The 12,717-nt window shown below is 41.7% G+C and overlaps 1 non-coding gene across 1 annotated transcript; it reads left to right on the top strand.

Moving 5' to 3' along the window:
- Positions 1–515: 515 nt before the first annotated feature.
- Positions 516–577, top strand: LOC126960231 (U7 small nuclear RNA). Its single transcript, XR_007727801.1, has one exon. It is a non-coding gene; the product is annotated as a U7 small nuclear RNA (small nuclear RNA).
- Positions 578–12,717: the final 12,140 nt, after the last annotated feature.

Genomic DNA, 12,717 nt, shown 5'->3' with positions numbered 1-12,717 from the left:
GGCGAGGTGGCAGGCCTCTGTAGTCCCAGCTACTCGGGAGACTGAGGCAGGAGAATGGCGTAAACCCAGGAGGCGGAGCTTGCAGTGAGCTGAGATCCGGCCACAGCACTCCAGCCCGGGCGACAGAGCGAGACTCCGTCTCAAAACAAAAACAAAAACAAAAACAAAAACAAAAAACAAAGATGCATGTGATTGTAGAAAAAAGGCATATATTCATTTGCTTTTACAGGTCACTCAAAAAAAATTTTTTTTTTTTTTTTGAGACGGAGTCTCGCTCTGTCGCCCAGGCTGGAGTGCAGTGGCGCGATCTCGGCTCACTGCAAGCTCCGCCTCCCGGGGCCATTCTCCTGCCTCAGGCCTCCCGAGTAGCTTTACAGGCGAAAAATTTTTTGTATTTTTTTAGAGACGGGGTTTCACCGTGGTCTCGATCTCCTGACTTGTGATCCGCCCGCCTCGGCCTCCCAAAGTGCTGGGATTTGAGCCACCGCGCCCGGCCAAAATTTGAAAAATTTTTTAAGTGTTACAGCTCTTTTAGAATTTGTCTAGTGGGCTTTCTGGTTTTTACGAGAAAGTCCTTCCAAAAAATTATTGAAAAAAAGAAATTGTGTGCCTATCCCCAAAATAAATAACACACTCTTCTCAGCCTTTTATTATTCTGAGTGAGACTTCATTTGAATTGTTTTTAATAAAAGCAGAAAACTTGATTCTTTAGCAAATGTGGGGATACAACAGTAGGTTGGCTACAAATTTATTCTAAAATATTTAATGGACCGTTACCCTGATGTAGGCCAAATAGTAGGTGCTGGGATCGGTTCAGTGTCTATTTTAGAGTAGATCTCAGTCTATAGAATGGGATAGAGATGTAAGCAAATGCAGTTATGACATTCTCTGGCCAGTCACGCACCATAAAATATATTTTTCTGATTTTAATTAAAATGTAATTTCACCTTTATTCCCTCTGTGGTAATGGCGATGTCATAGTGAGGTAGGGGACAAACAGGACTCATCTCCCGGAACAGATTGAAAACTGGCTAAAACTGAAAAGTGGCTCTGAAAGCAACCCCTGCTTGTTGTTGCTCCCCATCAGCATAAGACATTCCCACCAGCACTGCGACAGTTGACAAATTCCATGGCAACACCTAGAAGCTACTGGTCATTTTCTAGAGATTTCTGAATAACCCATTTCTTAATTTGCATGTAAATAAAAGTAGGCATAAATACAGCTACTTAAAACCCATAGAAGTACCCCTAGGCTCCTTTTCTCAGTGCAGTGCCTATGGGCTAGCCCTGTTCTGCAATGAGCAGTGACAGAACTATTAGCACTGCCACTTCAATAAAGCTACTTACTTCTACTACGAGGTTGTTCTTGAATTCACTCCTAAGTGAAGCCAAGAAGCTGCCCTACATCACTGGCAAGTCAACCAGTAGCTTGAGAAGAAGTGGCAAGAGGCAGTAAGGTAGGGACAGCGGACAAATGATGAGATGTCAGCAATAGGTGTTGGTCAGCGAGGCAGCAAGGCAACTGGCAACCCAAGCTCCAAGGGTTGTAGTACTGAGTCTGTAACATCAAAGAGCTGCTAATACTGAAGAGCTGGAACACTAACCAAAGGCTCTTTTCAGGGCCATCATCTTTCCTGACAGGTAGTGGAGCCAAGCTAATGGGCAAGTGGCCACAGTACTGCTGCCTTGTGGAGTACTCACTGTTCTGGCTGGTGGGTGATGGGTCTGCACGGTGGTCTACCTGTGGCAGCTGAGCCTATCCAAGCTGGGGGGCACCTGAGGAGACCATCACCTAGTTCTCATGTTGGAGACTGGTTGGCACCATTTTGGCTCTTGCAGGTGAGCGTCCTCTCTGCCACCCCCTTCAATATCAGGTGAACCAGGAAACAGAACCTCTGTCTAGGTGGTCAATTTAAAGTCGGCTATCATTTGGGTGCCCTGGACAGAGGCACATCCTTTTGCCCCATCCCTCAATCCTTTATTCTCTAATGCCATTTTGTTATTCCACCAGCCATTTTATTTTCTGCCCTGGATGTGTGTTTCATTTGCAATAATTTTGTTTTCACCCCCTGCAAGCTATATTTTGACAAATGTTTAAGGCAGGACCCTTATTTGTGAGAGGTGCCCCAGTATATTGACTCTAGGTCACTGGAGTTATGTTGTATTGTGACCCCAACTTGGCATTTGGGCCTCACCGTTAGCCACCACTGGATGTTCTGGAGTTTTCAGCCTTTGGTGAGGAGACCATCATTGGCTCTTACTTGGTTGCTCTGGGTTTTTTGGCAATGGTACTGTTGTCCACCCTGCTGGATGCTCCAGGATTTTCAGCACTGACATTCCCTCTAGAATTGAGGGAAATTCCCCCGTTCCCCTGGGGGAATCTTGGTCTCACTTTTTTTGACCTGAAGTTAGAAGTTGTTATTTTCTCTAACAGCCAGTTATGGGCCCCTCCCTTGTGCTCTCTTCCTTTCTGTCCAATAAACTGCCTTGTTCAAGCCCAGCTTGATTAAAGGGGCCAGGGTTTTTGGTTTTCTTTTCAGTTTCTCTGCTACTGGGAGAATTCCGTGGCAAGTCATGGTCTTCAATGTCTCCCCTTGAACAATGCTGTTCACCCCTTCCCATTTTCCCTTCCACAATCACCTTCTCTTTCTTTTGGTCCCTCTTTGTGAAAACTAAGATGTTTGCTTTGTTCTCTGTAGCATTTAGACTCATCATTCTACTGCCCACTCATACTGCATAATCCATTTTTGTAAAGCTATGTTACTTATACTTACACTTTCTTTGCAGAAGGTGGGATTTAAACATGGAAAATAACTAGGCTTTCATTAGGCTTATGCAAACTAAAAAAAATTTCTGTAGAGAACCTTATTTCATATGGATACAACAGCGAGCGTCTTAGAGGACTTGCCACTAGTGTGTCTTTTAGGCAACTGGAGCAAATTCAAATTAGATGATCTAAAGAGGAAAACAAAATCATTTTCTGTTGCAACACTGTTTGGGTCCAATACAAATTGGAGCACCAAGAGGTTTGGCCTAAACAAGGTTTTTAAAGTTATAATGCTATTTTACAATTAGACTTATTCTGTAAAAGGAGAAGGAAAATTGAAAAAGTTCCTTATGTGCAGGCTTTAATGACTTTCTACCAGGATTCTGACTTACAGGATAGCTGTATGATGTGTCTGGCTCATGATACTCCCAGGCACCAAGAAGTTGTCTCAGATATCTTATATAACTGTCTCCTAGCTGCTCCCGCTAGAAGGACTACACTCCCTTCAAATCTTCTCCAGTCCCCTAGTTCTGAGAGAGGACCCACCGGTTATCTTGCACAGGATTCCACCCCAAGGTGATCAGGCACCCATCTCCCTCATACCTAGCTCTAGCCCATAGCTCCCACTGCCTGAGGAAATCAGCCCAACCAGTACCACCATGAGTGCATCCCATATCAGCCCTTAAAATTGAAGCTGTGTTCATCATGGGAGGGAGTCAATAGAGATGGAGGAACACAGAGTATATGCATCTTTTTCCATGTCCAATTTGATTTTATGCAAGGAGAAATTTGGCTGGTTTTCAAAGGATCCAGGGAAATTTACAGAAGAGTTTATTAAATGGGCCATGTCCTTTGATTTACCTTGGCATGGGTTGCAAATATTATTATCCACTTGCTGTACCAAGAAGAGAAACAAAAATTTTCTAGGTACTGGCCGTAAAAATGCAGATGGAGAGGCCGCTCACAACCAAGGCCATGACATTTATCATACTGGGGAGATGGAGTTGCAGATCTGCGTACTCAGTGGGATTACCAGAGGGGTTCCCCATATCTCAAACGCCGAAATCACATGCTAACTTGTTTAGTAGAATGCATGAAAAATTGTGTGGACAAGCAATTAATTATGACAAAGTTAGAGAAGTCAGGGGAGAGACGGAAATCCTGCCCTGTTTCTGGGCCGCTTGGTTAAGGCACTCAGGAAGTATTCTAATGTAGACCTTGACTCCCCAGAGGGATGACCTCTCCTGGACACACATTTTAATACTCAATCTGCCCCTGACATTAGGAGGAAATTACAAAAGGCAGCAGTGGATCCCCAAACCCCCATGGGCCAACTCTTAAGCATGGCCTTTGGAGTTTACAACAATAGGGGTAAGGCGGAGGAAGAGATAAAAAACCAAAATAAATAACCCCAAAGTGCAATTGTTAGCAGTTGCTTTATGCGCTCTCTTACCTCAGATTTACCCATCCTGAGGATATGTTTCAAGATCGGCATCTGGAATGCCCAGACGAGAGCCCGCGACTCACTGGGCCCTCGGTCAAAATCAGCGTGCCTTCTGTGAGGAAGAAGGCCACTGGAGGAAGGACTACCTCTGGCTTAAAAGGGAGTCTGAGCCACCCAGACTCATAATAACCAAGAGAACAGAGGACTGTCAGAGCCTGAGTTCCTCTACACCTCTCACTGTACACATTACCATCTCCACAGAGGAGCCTCAGGTGACACTTGACAGCGAAGGTAAAAAATACTGAGTTATTGAATATGGGAGCAGCTTTCACAGTTCTAACCCATTACTTAGGGCCACTGCCTTCCCACTCCTTTACCATAACAGGGATTGATGGCCAGCCAAAATTTAGGATATTCACTTATCCCCTTCATTCCACCGTGCAGGACCACACATTTTCTCATAGTTTTCTGCTTATGACTGAGTGTCCTGTCTCCTTACTGAAAACAGAATTATTTTCCCAATTTGGCAAGCCTCGGGCCTCGGGAGAAGACAACAGGGCAGGATGGGACACTTCTCCTAGCTCTAAGTGCTTGCCTTAACACAGGAAAAAAAAAAAAAAAGACTCTTCCATGGCATATTGCTTCTCAAGTAAACAGCTCTGCTTGGAATACAAAAGTTCCTGGTACAGCTGTTAATGTACCCCCAGTCCAGGTTATTTCAAAACTCACAGTTAATTATTCATGTAAAAAATATCCTTTGAGACCTGAGGCAAAGAGGGCATCCAGTCCCTGATACCAAATTTTCTAAAGTACAGATTACTATAATCCTGTCAGTCCCCAGGTAACACTCCCATTTTGTTTGTAAAGAAACCAAATGGGGATTATAGGTTTGTTCAGGATCTGAGGGAAGTTAAGGAGGCAGCAGTGCTAGTCCACCCAATAGTTCCTAATCCTTACACAATATTGACCCAAGTCCTTGAAGATGCTAATTGGTTCTCAGTATTAGACTTGAAGGATACCTTCTTTTGCATACCTTTACTTCCAGAATCCCAGTATATTTTTGTTTTTGAATGGATTGATCCAGACATTCATGCTGCATCTCAGCATACCTTGACGGTCCTTCCCCAGAGTTTTAGGGACAGTTTCCATCTCTTTGGCAATGCATTGGCAAAAGGGTTGAGGGAACTACTGTTAACTAATGGATCCCTGTTGCAATATGTGGATGACCTATTAATTTCCAGCACTATTAGGGAAGACTGTGACAGGAACGCAGTGCAGGTCCTTAATGTTCTTGGAAAATAAGGGTATTAATTATCCCCACACAAGGCTCAAATTTCTATACACAAAGTTAAATATTGGGGTTTATGCCCATTCCTGGGACAAGGACCTTGGCCCCAAAATGAAAAGATACTATCCTGGCACTCTAGCCCCTTCAGATGAAGAAACAGTTAAGAGTCTTTTTGGAAATGACTGTATTCATTGGATTTGAATTCCTGGGTTTGGGCTCATGCCAAAACCACTCTATGAAGCTCTATAAAACAGTGATCATGAGTCTTTGAATTGGAATAATACCTGTCAACAGGCATTTTTAACCCTAAAAGAAAAGTTGGGAACAGCCCCTCCTTTGGGACTTCCAAATTTAGAAAAGTCTTTCACCCTCTATGTGGCTGAAAAACAAGGGAGAGCTTTAGGTATCATAGCTCAAAGACTCAGGTATAATCCCAGACAAGTAGCTTACTTTTCTAAATAGCTAAACCAGGTGGCGGCTGGATGGCCAGAAGGCTTGTGAGCTGTGGTCACCACTGCTTTATTAGTAGAAGTAGCAAGTAAGTTTATCTTGGGACAACAATTTAAATTATGCAGTAGCCTGGAAAATCAAGTACACAGTGTCCTAGAGGCGAAAGGACATCGGTGTCTAACAGGGGGCCAGTTACTCAAATATCAAGCCATTCTGCTTGACACCACAGATGTTATTCTTAAATTATGTCTACTCTGCTACCCTGCTGCCAGATTTCACATCCCAAGAAACAGATCCGCAATTCATTCACTCTTGTGTGGAAACCATAGAATGGACCTCCTCCTCTAGCAGGCCTGACCTCAAAGATTAACCCCTGCCCAACCCTGGTGTTGAGTGGTTAACAGACAGAAGTAGCTTTATTCATGTGGTAGTTAGAAAGGTAGGTTATGCTGTGGTTAGCCAGCAAGAACTCACTGAGGCCAACGCTTTAACTCCCCAGACTTCTGCCCAAAAAGTAGAAAAATTGCTCTAATTAAGGCCCTCCAACTAGGAAAAGATTTAAGAGTCAACATGTTTACTGACTCCAAATATGGATTCCTGGTGCTCCATGTTCAAGCAGTGATATGGAAGAAAAGGGGATTATTAACAGCCAATAGATCCCTCATATAACATCACTCTGAGATGTTGGAACTTTTAGACATTTCCAATTCCAAAAGGAGGTAGCAGTTATTCACTGCAGGGAACACCAAAAGGGAGACTCCCCTGTTATTAGAGGAATTGTCCTGGCAGACAGAGCAACCAAGGCCACAGCTAAGGAAACACTGGCATTCCAGGTTACTGCACTAACACCAGGAACTCCGACCATGCCAGTGGCACCATGCTATACACTTGAGGAAATTAAATGGGCAGGACAGAAAAGCTTATAAAATGATCCCTCAGAGTGGTTGCTAGAAACAAGAAACTCTCCCCAAAGCTGAGCAGTGGGAACTAATAGGCATTTTCACAATTCCTCATATTTAGGATGGGATTCTCAAATATTCTTCCAGACTATGAGAAGTTTCACCAAGGCCTGTGAACCCTGCGCCGATAACAAGCCAGGAAGCCATCCCATACCCCACCCATTCCTCAAACTTACACACCAAGGAATATATCCTGGAGAAGAATGGCAAATAGATTTCACTCAAATGCCACCTTATGGTGGACTAAAATATTTGCTAGTATTTATAGACACCGTCACTGGGTGTCTAAACGCTTTCCCCATAGGGACGGAAAAAGCATTGGAAGTATCCAAATTATTACTTTGAAAAAATTGACCCCAGTTTGGGATTACCAAAAAGTTTGCAAAGTGATAAGGAACCCACCTTCACAGTTGAGGTGACCCAGCGGGTTTCTTCAGCCTTAGGCATTACCTACCGTCTTCACTTCTGGAGGTCTCAATCCTTAGGTGAGGTAGAAAAAGCCATTCATGTTCTAAAAACGACATTAACAAAACTCTGGCAAAAGATGTCAGCGGCCTGATGTTTCCTCCTGCCCATAGCACTTTTGAGGAAGAGGATGGCTTCAAAGGGAAACTTAAAGCTTTGTCCATTGAAATGACTTATGGAAGACCCTTTTTAACTTTAGACCTGCTACTTGATGAAGACACTCATAGAATACTCACTTATATTATCAATTCAGGCCAGCTTCAAGAGGCCTTTCAGGCATATGGAAATGAAGTGTTACTTCCTCACTCAAAGGAAAGAATAGCTCCCTTGTTCGAGCAGGATACTTAGTCTTACTAAAAACGTGGAAAAATGTATTCTCTGATGAACAATTACAACCAAAATGGAAGGGCCCTTATTGAATGTTGTTGAGCACCACCACTGCTGTTAAACTCCAAGGAATTACTAGCTGGATAACCTTCTCCAGGATTCAACCTGTTCCTTCTGAGTACCTGCAGGCACAAAAGGAAGACCTACGACCTACAGCTGTAAACTTTTGGAGAGCCACCGCCACTCATTTAAAAGAATCAACACTCAGCCAGGCACAGTGGCTCACGCCTGTAATCCCAGCACTTTGGGAGGTGGAGGCGGGAGGATCATGAGGTCAGGAGATCGAGACATCCTGGCTAACACAGTGAAACCCCGTCTCTACTAAAAATACAAAATAAATAAATAAATAAATAAATAAATAAATAGATTAGCCAGGCATGGTGGCGGGCATCTGTAGTCCCAGCTACTCAGGAGGCTGAGGCAGGAGAATCGCTTGAACCCAGGAAGCGGAGCTTGCAATGAGCCGAGATCGTGCCACTGCACTCCAGCCTGGGCAACAGAGTGAGAATCTGTCTAACATGGTGCTGTGAAATGTGAATTTTCTCTTCCTGATACTTCTTTTCTATTGCTTTGGCCAACTGCTTCCTCCTTGGAAAAACCCCCTTTGTCTTTGTTGGGTGTAGAGGCCACTCTAAGGCCCAACCAGACACCATACTGCCCCTGTGGCTAATGTTTGTTCTCCTGATTAACATAATCCAGTGTGAGTGAAAACAAAGCTTCATAGTAAATATTTCAAAAATTATAGTGTCAGGAAATCATCTTAATGGTTGCTGTATTTGTCATCAACATCCAGGATAGAGAGCTCCACCATCTAGCACATCCAGAGAAATTCTACAGTCACGTGCCCAGACTTCCTAACAAACCATAGTGATCTAAAGTATTTAGACCCCGCTACTTGTTAGGTGGAGCGCTCTCCAACTTAATGGATTCCACCTGAGAAGTTGGGTATGTATATCTCCAGTGTGCTAATGATACTATTTTTTGCGCCCATTATTGTGCTGATAATATAAAAAGGAGGGTTTCCCTGTGATGCTTCGATCCAGCTCTAGTCACAGTTCCCAAACCACAGTGAGATAAATGGGATTCCATTTGTAAGAGAGGAAACTATATGTGATGCCTTCTGCTGGATCAGAAAGTGCAAGAACAAAACAACCGCCTAATCTGGCAATGTGAGAATACAGCCCTCTCTGGAAAACAAGGACTGTTTAACCAGCTCATTGGAGCAAGGAAAAAATATTTCGGTAGACCCAACTTGGCAGCAAAGGATGGACATCACATTTCTGTAGAGCCTCAATTTGTCCCTAATAGGGTTCATTTTTGTTTGTGGCCACGAGTGGGAAGAAATCCCACTCTACAACTACTTCTGAATTCCTGAGGAGCCACCTGTCCTTTCAGGGATAGCTTTCCCTTATATATCAAAATCGGAACAGGAGTGAATGTATATTGGCCACTTTTGCCCCATTGGAATTCACCGTCTATAACCCCATGAGATGCAGGAGTATCAGAAATAATTAAGCAATATAATTCATTCTGGCAGGTCTATGGCCATCCCACCCTGAGCACACCCAGTCTTGTCAGAATTAATTCTGATGGGAATCTGGGTGGCAATAGTACTAGCAACCTCCTTGGGGTGGATTTGCTATCCATGAGTCAACCTTAAAGAACTTGACTCAAATCCTAGAATCACTGGCTACCAACACAAATCAGGCGTTAAAAAGAATTCAAGAGTCCCTACACCCTCTGGCAAATGTAATCCTTGATAACAGACTAGCATTGGATTACTTACTAGCTGAATAAGGTGGAGTCTGTGCAGTTATTAATAAAACTTGATGCATATTTATTAGTAATTCTAGGTAAGTTGAGATTAATATCCAAAAAATGCACAAACAAGCTACCTATTTACATAGATATAACCAGGTCACTGATCCCAACTATATCTGATTGACTATTATAAATGCCTTCCTAAGTCTCACCTGGTTTTTTCTTTTGCTAGTACCTCTACTAGATATCTTATTATTATTAATTGTTGGCCCTTGCTTGTTTAGCCTCTTAGTAAAGTTTGTGTCTTCCAGATAATATAATTCCATGTAAAAACGATGCTGGTAGAAGCCTTCCAACCCATCCTACCTTCTGATCTGGAGAATAAAAAGCATCCTGCATTTGGGTCCCTTGGATCAGATGTGCAGAGATTTTTACTCATCTACTGCTAGGCACAGCCTACAGCCATAAAATCATTAGGAAGCAGTTACAGAAGATGGACCTGCACCTTTTTCCAACCCCCTTAAAATTAAGAAGGTATATCCAATTTCTGAGTGGGGAATGAGGTCTGAGACTGGCAGGACTCAGTTTCCTACCAGATTGGAAACCAGCCAGAACTGGCAAGTGGTGCTGAAAGCAATCTCTAGTTGCTCTCACCACCAATCAGCATAAGACATTCCCACCAGCATCGGTTTACAAATACCATGGCAACATGTGGAAGTTACTGCCCATTTTCTAGACATTTCTGAATAACCTGCCCCTTAATTTAGATATAATTGAAAGTGGATATAAATCTAGCTACCCAATAACCCATAGGCTACTACCCTCAGTGCATGGACTATGGACTAACCCTACTCTGCGAGGAGCAGTCACAAAACTGTAATTCTGCCACTTTAATAAAACTGCTTTCGTCCACCACTGGCTTACTTTTGAATTCCTTCCTGAGTGAAGCCAAGAACCTGCTCTGTATCAATAGTGCCTATTTACCTAGCTCCACCAAATCATAGGTTTACCTGGAGTTGTGACTATCTTGCTTTGGAAAACTTAAACAGAGCTAATAGTTTGGGAAGAGGCAGATCAATCAATTACTCTGTTGTTCATCTAGCCCTACAGGTCATTGAGGAAACATTTATTCCTATCCAGTATGAAAATTCATCTACACAGATTTTATTAAATTGCCCACCTTTCCTGTTTTCAATGGCCCAAATTTGATAAAGTAGCTTTCTCTGCTCATTATGTGTTCCTCTTGGGCACATTTAGGATTTGGTTTATGATACTCAAACTCCAGAAAGAAACTAGCTTTTAATTAGGGTTGAAGGATAAAGGGCAGGACCAGGAAATTAAAGTAAATAGTAGGAGAAGTAAATAGCAATTGGCTAATTATTTAGTTATGTTATTACAACACAAAGAACTGCAATGGAGAGAGACAAGCGCTAAAAAAAAAAAAAAAAAAAAAAAATGAAAAAAGAAAAACAGATAATTGACAAACACAAAAGGGGGATCAGCTGTTTTTGGGGTAAGGGAGGAGGCATTGTTCAGAGAAGGCTTCGTAGACCAAGAGTGAATGCCCAATAAGACCTGCTGATGTCATCACTCTCTGTTTGGCTTTATTTAAACCCTCAACCTACCAAGGGTCCCCTTGGTTTAATGTCTTTGAAATACACGTATATTCTCAAACTTTTTCAACTGACAAGTTCATTTTTATAGACCAGGCCTATTAACTGGTTTAATATAGAATGTCTAAAACATTATCATATACCCTTGAAAATTTTTTTCATGGATTATTCTAGCCATATGACAACATATATCTAGGAGGACATAGGTTTTCAAGTCAGGCATGTAAATTAGATTGAAATCTTAACTAGTTGTTGTTTACTAAATGAAGAATTTTAGATAGTTTCATTTCTCTGAGATTCACTTTTCTAATCCATAGAATTGGAGGATACATTTTTAAAACTTTGATAAGGATGTTGCTAGAACTTGATATAATAACCTTAATACAATGCCTAGCGGAGAACTGAAAAAAAAATGGCAGTTTAGTATTACAGATGGTAATAATGATATTAAAAATAATGCCTTCCTCCTACATAGAAGATACTCTATGGATATCAATCACTTTGGATATTACAACTATTAAAGAAACCACAATCCATCAAATGATTTTACAATCTTATAAAATCATAAAACTGGAAAGAACTCAATTCCTTCACCTTCAAGTAATTCTAATAATTAATATACTTTTTTCATATTTCAGAAAAATCCAAAATTTTAAGTGCAGAATAAATTAGTTATTTTTGTCTTTTGGAAATCTGACACTTAGCTTTGAAGCTGAATGATGAGTAAAGACATAATTATGTTGAATTTAGAAGAAAAACTAGCAATTTTTTCTTTTCTGTATGATGTACAGTTCATCAGCTCTACTCTGTATTTTAAGCATACATAGAATAAGTATGTAATAACAGAATGCAAATATTAACCTGCCAATATTCCATTTTAAAATTACGTTGCTTCCACCCTCTAATTAGTCTAATTTGTAAAACAAGCTAAAATATAATAGTTGCTACTCTATGTATATAAATCTTGATAATACCTAGAAAACGTAAACACCATGGCCTTGTCACAGGTGGCCAAAATTAATCTCAAATTAAATATTTATAGCAGATAGGTCCATAGACCATACCTAGGAAACTAATAATCTAGACATAAAATTATTCACGGTATAGCTTTAGATTAACAGGTCTATAAAAGAACCGTTGAATTCTTTTGATTTGACCCTTTTTTTTTCCCAGAAAAATATCCTAACAATCAGAGATTAAAAAGAAAAAGAAAAAAAAAAAAGGCCGGGCACGGTGGCTCACGCCTGTAATCCCAGCACTTTGGGAGACCAAGGCGGGCAGATCACGAGGTCAGGAGATCGAGACCATCCTGACTAACACGGTGAAACCTCGTCTGTACTAAAAATACAAAAAAAATTAGCTGGGCGTGGTGGCGGGTGCCTGTAGTCCCAACTACTGTGCAGGCTGAGACAGGAGAATGGCCTGAACCTGGGAGGAGGGGATTGCAGTGAGCCCAGATCGTGCCACTGCACTCCAGCCTGGGCCACCGAGCGAGACTCCGTCTCGAAAAGAAAAGAAAAGAAAAGAAAAGAAAAGAAAAGAAAAAAAGAAAAGAAAAGAAAAGAAAAGAAAAGAAAAGAAAA

The sequence above is a fragment of the Macaca thibetana genome, chromosome 7, assembly GCF_024542745.1.
Source record: "Macaca thibetana thibetana isolate TM-01 chromosome 7, ASM2454274v1, whole genome shotgun sequence".
NCBI classification, from domain to species: Eukaryota; Metazoa; Chordata; class Mammalia; order Primates; family Cercopithecidae; genus Macaca; species Macaca thibetana.
The sequence above is the reverse complement of the archived record's forward strand: the minus strand, read 5'-3'. Positions and strand labels throughout refer to the sequence as shown.